This window comes from Plectrocnemia conspersa, unplaced genomic scaffold (genome assembly GCF_051122295.1).
Source record: "Plectrocnemia conspersa isolate PC_06_02 unplaced genomic scaffold, ASM5112229v1 ptg000013l, whole genome shotgun sequence".
Lineage (NCBI taxonomy): Eukaryota > Metazoa > Arthropoda > Insecta > Trichoptera > Polycentropodidae > Plectrocnemia > Plectrocnemia conspersa.
In genome coordinates, this window is record NW_028277177.1 from 11193110 (window position 1) to 11203551 (window position 10442).

The following is a 10442-nucleotide window of genomic DNA, read 5'->3' on the forward strand; positions in this document are numbered from 1 at the left end:
TCCGCCGGACCGATCGGGAAATTATCATAATTGATCGGGATTGAACACTGCCATTGAAACAATTCGACTTTCATGCTAAAACGAACATTGAATGTCAATCAACCAGTTTTTAGTTGAATTTTGATCTGTTAGTATTGATAATGACGCTTCAACGTTAAATACAAGAACATATGGAGGACATCTGTGGCCTTGTAAGCCATTAGTATTGAAACAAATCTGATAATACAAAGCTTTACATATTTAAAGGTTAGTTAGCTAACCTTATTTAAAAAATATGATCCAAATATTCACCTATATAAATTTATATCTAAGTTTCCTATTAAAACCATAGCACTAGAATGTCATACTTCAGTGATGCAGAATATATATGTATAACATTTATACTTTTTATATCTTTAATCTGAACAACGGCAATTTAATTATTCGCTAATTATGCTCCATATATGCCGCCATTTTCCATAATTAAAATCTCTATTATGAGCCCATAAACCAGGTGTAGGAAGTCTAATAAAACCTTAATCCGCTTTTTTATCACACATAGGGCGTGTGTGATCGTAAATAACAGCGCCGGGGATGATCGCAGTAATGGGCTGATGCCGGCCCTGGTGAAGGGTTCGCGCCATACGCGACCGCCCTTAATGGAGCGCATTACTGCATTCTGTCGATATTAATTATTGGAAGACGCCCTTGTGTTACTATTAAAAACAGACATCACTGCAAATTCTAGCCGCAAAATCGATTAATGACACTTACTACTGTAATAATATTTAATGTATATTAAGGTAAGGTTTAGCCAACCAAGAATATTATTTATCAGCAGTCAATAAAAACTCTAGTGCAACTTGAAAACTGATAATACCAATACTTTTCTGCAATATATTAAAGTAAATTTAGACCAGTCTTATCTACTTTGTCGATGTTTATCAAGGTTTTTTTAATGTTATTCATATCATTTTTATTCATAAAAAATAACTTACTATATTTAAAAAGGTGTGAATTACGAATGACTTAAATCGCGACTAATTGCTATAATATTGTTCTTAACAAGCAATGTTTTAAAATTAAATATTTTTGCGTAAAAAAATAATAAAATGGGAACAGTAATTCGTCCTGCTTTGGTATGTTAATTACTCCGTAGAAAAATAGAAGCTCCAAAATGAACGAACGTGTCGGCATCTGATGCAATTCTACCCCTATTTGCCAGAAAATCTTACACCCTTGGCACTCCAACAACAAAACGTATGCATATCTGCATCGAGTTTCCTAAGCTCTCCGCGTTAGTCCACGTACATACATATTAACTAAGGGTATTAGAACAGCGTCAAAGCAGTTTTGTCTCGTCATTTGAGTTTAAGTGCCTGCATTACACACAGAACAACACCATTTCACGCCTCCTATTTATTTTAACACAAATTAAAGTAGCCTGAGACATTTTCAGATCCACGTAATCAATTATATGGGGATTTATAAATCCCACGCTTTTACTGGGCGTTTTTAACGAATTAAATATTTTACGATTGCAGCAGAAAATAAAGTCTGTTGGGAGCTTCGGCGAACTGAATTCAGCGAAGCGATCACAGTTGAAACAAAGGGTTGGTGTTCAAACGGCAAAGGGTAAGGACCCTCACAACAATTAAAACAGTGGTAGATCGTTGTCAGTCTACTATTTTTTAAGAGCTTTTAATGAATAGGTCGGCGAGAAATTAGCTTATCTTGAGCGTCTTCAAAAAAGGCAAACTATAACAAACCACAAAATAGATTTGTTGATGATTCAAATAATAAGATAATGACTTAAATTACTCAAATATTCAACAGTATTTTAAAGTAATTTTTTTATTTATTCTTATTTTAACGAAATGTAATACTTTAGCTATAGAAGAATACTAAAAAAGATTATAGAACTGAATTTTTGTATAACCAAATTAACAATGATAGTCAGCATAATAATTATGTTAAGCTTTTTTGCTTTTTCTAATAATTAAATCATATAATATTGTCACGTAGCTGACATTAAATGGATCAATTTGCAGTGCCAGCGTATTAAGGAGCCGGATGGTGACAGCCATAAGCGAGTCGGTTAGAGCATATTTCAAAAAAGGACAAGATAAGAAAACTGTCCGAGTTAAATTAACCGAGCAACTGAGGTCCAACCATGTTTTGTTAATAATAATATATGAAAAACCCTGTCTTATCAAGCTATTAGCTACAGAGAAGAAGATTTGTAAGCAAAAACAGTCTTTATGTAAATACTAATTACTTTTCAATGTATCTACGTGCTACAATAAAAAAACTAATAGCAGTAGGTAATTTAAAAAAATCATATATTTTCAGGATAATTTATTTCAGAATTTTGATAAGTAAAGAGCGTACATAAAACGTATTCGCATACTTCTGGTTAATTATTACAAAGCGCAAACATTGATTCTTTATATTAACTTTTAGAATAACTCAAACGCTATATTTCATAAAGTTCAAAAGGAAGAGTTTACGGAATGTTGTTATACCTGCGGTATCGCAACTTTTCAACAGCGAATACTTTTGTTGAGCCCACAACAAAAGCTTTAAATAGTTATACACGTCACGTTTGTGCGTGCACCCTTATCAATTATATTACAACGAAACCGAGAGCTTTTGTCTATCGTATATAAGTCAATTAACCGTTAGCGTATAACCTTAATTTGACTTTTCAATAAAACGCAAACTCTAAACTCGATACCCTCACTTTCGCAACGCTCGACTTTTAATCGCGATATGGGAAATAGGTATGTAGACCTATGTATACGTTTAATGGTTTACCGCGTGTAATATTTTTCCGCCCATTTTAATATATGGAAAGTTATTGCAGCATATATCACAACGGTTACAATTAATTATTCCATCAGTGTTTCGCTATCATCGGAGTCATCAAATTCACGAACGACACGCACTCGATCACGACATGTCAGTAAAGTGATGTCGAAGCTATTATGTAAATTTTATTTCATGTGAAAAACGCATGTCTGAATAAATTATCGATTTAATTTATAACGTTCGGGGTAGGATAAGTGTCACGATTTGTCACTTTAATAACCTCTGAATGGGTTAATAAAATGGGTTCGGTTTATCACGTGCGATATTATAATCAGATAGTATGTAGTAAATTTTGTTTATTTACTGCGACTGATTTTACCTGTGATTTTTTAGTTATGTAGAAAAAAAAACCTTTAATTTTATACTAAAATTAATAATATTTAATATACGCAGTAGAACTTTTGCCTAAAATTGATATAATACTTATAAATGGCAACAAATATTACAATATAAAGGTAATCATAGAGCTTTATTTAAAATATAAAAGTTTAACTAAATTTAAATTAAATTAATTAAAATAAAAATATAAACTACAAACATTGATTAAAAGCTTATTTCAAAAACTTACTATTTATATATTACAAGACTTTTTGAAAAAATATGTTAGGCCTAATATGTAGATACAGAGAAGGCAAAAAACTTTACGATGTGATATATTATATATCTGGATTAGTAATGGCGAACCTTGTGACACGCATATCAAAGGATTATTAAGTGAATTTCTGAGTTATCACTCAGCAAAAACTACATTAAAAACAGTACAATGGGTTGAATACAAACACACAGCAGAAATTTAAAAAATACTCAAATAATTGTCAATATTTTTCGATTTCTAATAATGAAATTACTATGTTACATTAAATGCTCGGTTGGCGATTATTGCTAGATATTATGATAGTTTCACAATAAGAGAAGAGCTTATAAAGTAAGAGTCAGTGGCAATAAGTACATCAGGGAACAAAATAAGGTTATTATAAAAACATGCCGCAATATGTCTAAAGTTGTGTCAGTGATGACAGATGGGGCACACAAAATGGCAAGAATAAATGTGGGACAAGCCCTTCACAAGCGAGAATTTTCCGTGCTTTTACAAGATTTTGATTCAACCTATAGTCGAGTGATAATGCTAAGTAATGTGAGACGGCTAAGCTGAGGTAAAGTACTTGACCAATTTGTGAAGAGATTTGAAGAAATTTAGGCATTTCTTGAGGATAAGAATCTGGCAAAATTTTTATTAGCTCACTGATCATAAGTGGTTCAACACATGATGTTTTTAACAGATCTCTCTGTTCGTATGAATGAACTTAACTTAAAATAACAAATAAAGTATTGACATTATGTTTTGTTACAGAAGAACCTTTAAAAGTTAACTTAAAAATTTTAAGTAAGATGTATTTCCCTAGAGTAAAAAAGTATTTCGAGAAGGCCAGCACAACTGTACAAATGAAAAGGAGCCCATTCATATAAAATACCGGAATATTATAAAATCGGTATTGACCAGTTCGATCACAGATTTAATCGATTCGGAAGCCTGGAATAGACAATTATACTAATTAAGTAACCTGGTGTAGTAATCTACGATACGATGGAATTAAATGGTTTTCAATAGATGCAACTTTTTAAGATGCAATATTTTAAGACTGAATTTGAGCTCTAGTGTTTGTCGACTTTCGGTCAGAACTTAAGTATCTGAAAATAAATTGTTTAGAGCATGAAAAAGAGTGCCATTACAAACAAGAAATTCAAAGTGCTTTGAACCAATTATCAGACACTTATAGCATTCTGAAAAATCTAGTTATGGCTTCACTCAATAATATTATAACCAATAAAAGAAAACTGACAGATAAAGTAAGTAGTGCTTGCTTGGGCTTAAAGTGCATTACCTTTATTTGAAGATGTAGCAAATACTATATCAAGAAAAAAGTCATTGATGTAGATATATATTATTTTTCGCTTCTTTAATTAATAAATATATCAGAAATTTAACTCTTGGGCTGCAAATATCTTAAAATTAGGGATATTTCTAGATGTGTTAACCTAGATTTTTTCATAATTTTGACATACCGAGCTTAAAAGGTTCATTATCACTGATCTAGATTGATCTTGTTTTTCTTTATCTCTTGTTATTTTTACAAGTATTTTTTATTGAGGCAATAAATTCTTTGCAAAACCGCGAAAAAAATAATTATAGCTACTTTTCAGTGTTATAATTTTTTTCGAATTACCATTTATTTTCAGGATATGATATTTTAGAATCGGGAATAAAATTAATTTTTAATTGTTTTTAAAATATAATTTTTACCTAAAATTCAAATTATATTACTCAAAAGGGAACATCTCTCTGCCCTTTCCACTGTAATATTAAAATATACATTATCAAACTTACATTTCCATCAAATTGTTAAAGTTGAAGTCGAAGCACGTTTTTCATTATTTTTTCGTAATATAATGTTTCAAAACGTATTACACATTTGTGATAAATCAATAAAAAGTACTTGAATTAAATGACTTTTATTTTACACAAAGCAAGAACGGTTAACGTTTTATATAAAAAAATTATTATATTTTTTCTAGCTGCGGTTTTTAGCAAGATAAAGATTTGACCTTAAACTCGTGAATTGAGTTTTATGGTATTAAGAGTAATTGAAATACAATATTGTTCTTTTGAGCTAATTGTGTATGCTAAAATTTTTATTTATAGCAATATTAAATTTGATTAAATTATTATCACGATATGCTATTAAGCTACATTGTGGATGTACACATTTAAGTTAAAAAATCTTGCTTGAGAAGAGTGATTTAGTGATTGGGTCTAATAGCTTGAGTTGCCCAAGTTGATGGTTTAATTTACAATCCTGTTTTATTTCTTTATATAGCTGTGTTAAGAGATTCTGCCTTGGGACATCTTAATTATTATTTTCTGTAAAAATCGAAGAATACATATAATTTTTTTTTTAAAGAACTCCAAATTGATTTAAATTAAATTTAAAAAATGACATTAAGCAGGGCCATAGATCAACCCGATTAAATACTAAGTTAAATATAGTGATTCACATTTAGTTTATTTAATAATAAAGTACGAGATCAATGTATAATCATTATGACGTAACATGTACTAATTTGAGAAAAGAATTTTGAGTAGAATTTACAAAAACAAGTTTGTTTTAAGGTTTTACTTTAATTTTAATTAGGGATGAGATGTTCATGAAAATCGTAGTTTAATATTGTAGGGGTGCATTCAATTTTAATATAGAGTGTAGATCCACTTATGGAATTTGATACTTTATTTTATAGAACGATTCATAAAATTATAGAATTGCATTAACATATAAAGTTAAAAAACAAAAAAAATAACGATACTGAAAATATTAAATTATCTTTTATAAAATACATGTTTTTTTAATCAAATAATCATATAATTAATAAAATATCTGTTTTTTATAAAAGTCTCATCTGTACAAAATGAAAATTAAATTGTACAATCAATTCATTTACATTGCTCGTTTCGCCGGCAGTTTTCTTTTACATTGCCTTTGGTGCAGGCAAAAAAAATCAGATTAGTATTTGAAAAGTCAGCGAGAACTCGTCGAAATAAATCTGGCCGTGTTCAATTATAGCATCCCCGCGGTACGGATAAGGCGGTGGGGATGAAAGTGACGAGGGTTGTAAATTCGAATTGAAAACTTGCCTGCGCTCGTTTAATATAAATATTTCTTAAGCCAAGTGTACGCGCGTGCGAGCCTGTCCAGCTGTTGCAAGATGGTCAAAAGTACGATTATGTACGTAGGGCTCAAGCTGTTATTTTATTCATTAAAAAGGGATGCCCTTTTTATCTCGTCGTATATCGGACGGCAAGGGCACACGGCCAATCCCATTCATTCCGCCTATTTTATTCTCGGTTATACACCGTAGATGACCCTTTCAGGATAGGTTCTTTGCTCTCTCGTTACGCATTCAATCTGGCGTGAGTCGAGGAATGCGAAATGCGTGAAGGCAGCGAGTTTTTGAAAACACACTTTGGAATTGGGTTCGCAGAAAAAACGCGCTTAACTTAGATCTAAGATTATTTAATATAACTTTTCAAAAAGCAAAATTTGTTGTTATTTTCAAAGATAAATGATAATATTCTACAAAAAAATATACTTTTATTAACACAAAAATAAAATAATTTGCAAAACATGTAAAATTCCAGGATGGTTTCAGCGGAGTATCATGAGTTTATCATGTTATGTTTCGTTTTATAGATATCCACGATTTTAGTAATAATACTAACATTTAGTATTATTACGCACATAAATTTATATATTCATTAAAAAATATCTAATTTTCAAACGCGGAAGAATTTAAATAACAAATATATTGATTTAGAAAAAGTGATAATGAACACTTACTTATTAAAACTGGATTATTTATAACACTATTTAAATTTCAAAGCAATTTAATTTTACTAGCTGTCGGTACCTCACTATCGTGAGGTACCGAAAGCTAGCGAGTGTGCGTATACCGGACCCTCAACTTTTTGGGTTTTAAATATAATTTTTGCTTCGTTCTGATTTTTTTAAATATTTAAAAAAAATTAATGGTCCAAATTGGATATTATTATTTAGGATTTTCAATAATAGACAAAATGGTTTAATCTATAAAAAACTACTAACATTTTCAATTCATTTGAAAATAGGTTTACAACTTGACTAAATATTTCCAGAAGAAAACATTTTATATTATTTATTAGATTTGAAACGTTAAATTTTATCGTTATATTTGAAACTTAGATATTTAATGATAAATCTAAATATTGCATATCATATATAAATAGGTTTAGAACTTGGCTAGATAATAATAAATTAAAAATTATACAGTGAAATCTCAATACAGCGAAGCTTACGGAACCAATGAATAAATTGCATATAACAGAATTTTATCATAAATTTAAATCTTAGCAATAAGAACTTTTTTTAGTTACACCATAAGTTGATTTATAATTTAAAAAAGTTGTTTATATGTTTTATGTGTAAATATAAAAGCCAATTAGAAAGAAATAATAAACTGAAAATATCAAGCACTTAATCTGTTACTTTAGACCAAAAGTGCGCTTTAAAAATAATAATAATTTTGAGATCTTTGTCAATTTTTATTAAAAAATATTTATATTTATATATTTTTTAAAGTAAATGATTTATCTGCGCAGCATTATATATTTTAATAATTAATAAGTGCAAAAAATTTTCACATTATTTAAAATTTAAATAAACTAAACATATTTAAAATCTATAATAAATTAAGAATATTTAAAATCCATAATAAAATAAAAAATATTTTTAAGGTTGAAAAAAATATTTTGAATAAATCTTGAAAATTTATTCTAAAACTTAATAATTTAAAAAATATTTAAATAAGTTAAAAAAATTAAATTAGTTACAAAATATTTTACAATTTTGTGTAGTTTCCTTTCAAAGGGGTCAGTAAGAGAGATTCTTGCAACACTATGTGTTTAGTAGTTGGTTGGTAATGAATAGTACTTATTTTGAAATTTTCCCCCTTTTTTTTTAAATGTTTTTTCAAGCGAAATTTTAAAAATTCTCTAAAAACTATTAATTTAAATTGCCAACGTTCGCCAAAATTCAAGTACATATTTTTTTTTTGTTAAGAGAAGCTAATAAAAATCCACATTATTTATATTATATTTTAAATACCGTATAAACTAAAAATATTTAAAAAAATATTTTTTTTAGAATTTGATGATTTTTAAAGATATATTGATAACTGTTTTACAATTTAAATCGTTAAAATCAATTTCGTAGTTCGTTCTTAAGCGCGCGGTGATATCCCGATCATGTATCGGGATATCCCCTCAGTTGCTTACATTTGACAGTTCTGTCATCAGTCAAGCGCGCGCCGGGATACAGCTTAGTGCGATTCAATAAACAGTAAAATATGTTAATTAAACAAAGCATTCTTCTTACAAAGTGTCAATTGAAGATGATTTAAAGTGTATAACATAATTAAAACTATAAATTATGAGTGTGCCAGTAAGTGTTAGGTTATATGAATAATATGTTACGGTTATTCTAACAAAATTACCATTGACTTTCCAGGATCTAATATTAAAAGACAAACAGCGGTGATTGGGCAATTAAAGGTATACATACCAAAGTTAATTAAACAAAGTAACATTTTACCCACTATATAGTATCGTTTACAGTTAATTTTCAGAAACAATGATAGATCTAATAACATTTACGTATCGCAAACAATTAATATATGACATATTGCGACTATTTTGAAGAAGATGAAGATATGTCAATCTACGTGTTTAATCCTATACAGTAACTTTCGTCAATTTTGTTCTTCGGTTGTTTAAATTTAATTTATGGATTATATTAGTAGTAATAATGTGTTCAATGCTTAACTCTTGATAAAGGTGTTTTTAATTATTTTTCAGAAGTAATGAGGGAGCAATTTGATGACTTATATGACCACAACGTAGAATTGGTATATATAAACAGAGTGAATCTTCTCATATTGAAGTCACTGTCAGCAAGTATTATCTTTAATAAAGAACATACTACATAAGTTTGATGTAACTGAATATCTTGAATTTGACTATTCCGAAAGAGGAATGAAGGCACAGAACAAAAATTGAACATATTTTGACACATCGGAATTAGAAATAACCCACTCTTAGATATTTTGGCTGTCGATTATTCCAGGTTTGCGATCACATATATATATAATCATTGTAAATTGTCGTTTATTAGATAACATCCAAGGAACTACACATTTATAAGCTGTCCGTTGGCTGATATAGCGTTCCGACAGCGCCGATTTGATCGACATTAACTTTCAATCCTCATACATACTAAGGATATATTACACGTTCACGTTTAAAATTGTGCATTAAATCGGAAGCAATGATAATGTTTATGTAATATAAAAGGAGAAATTCACTTTTGGGCCCCGGAGCCCGGCGACGGGAATTCAAAATTTGAATATTTCATTACGAAGATTGTTTTATGATTGTTTATCTAATTGAATCAATGTATTATTCTAATCCTCAACACATTATGTATATATTTCATTTTCATAGTCATAACACACCTAGTTAAGTTGCAATCCGATTATTTATAAAAGGAAAAACTCACTTTTCGGCCTCGGAGCCCGTCGCCGGGAATTCAAAATTTGAAGATTTCATTACGAAGATTGTTTATCTAGTTTAATCAATGTATTCTTCTAATCCTCAACACATTATGTATATATTTAAGTTAACATAGTTATAACACACCTAGTTAATTTGCAATCCGATTATTTATATTCAGTCAAATGACGAATTAATGAAAATTATTGTCGCGTAGCAAAATTTTATTATTAAATAAAAGCGTTGTCACGGTACTGTCTATTTGAATTCGAATGCTTATTTTTCATTGGTCGAAACTATTTGAATATTTGAATGCTTATTTTTGATTGGTCGAAACAACAGAACGCATTACCGGCGGCTCAAAAATCAATCGGAGCAAATTCAATTTTTATTTTTATTATGATTTATTATTGTAATTCCTTTGTTTACGTGTATTGTTACACACCGTTCATACAAA

At 29.2% G+C, this 10442-nt stretch overlaps 1 long non-coding RNA gene across 2 annotated transcripts; it reads left to right on the forward strand.

The window, feature by feature from the left end:
* Nucleotides 1–7334: 7334 nt before the first annotated feature.
* LOC148227267 (uncharacterized) lies at nt 7335–10164 on the forward strand. 2 transcript variants are annotated; one of them, XR_015811948.1, is made up of 3 exons: nt 8128–8879; nt 8946–8989; nt 9053–10164. It is a non-coding gene; the product is annotated as an uncharacterized LOC148227267 (long non-coding RNA). The 2 variants fall into 2 exon arrangements; XR_015811947.1 differs by having other exon boundaries at nt 7335–8879; nt 8946–10164.
* Nucleotides 10165–10442: the final 278 nt, after the last annotated feature.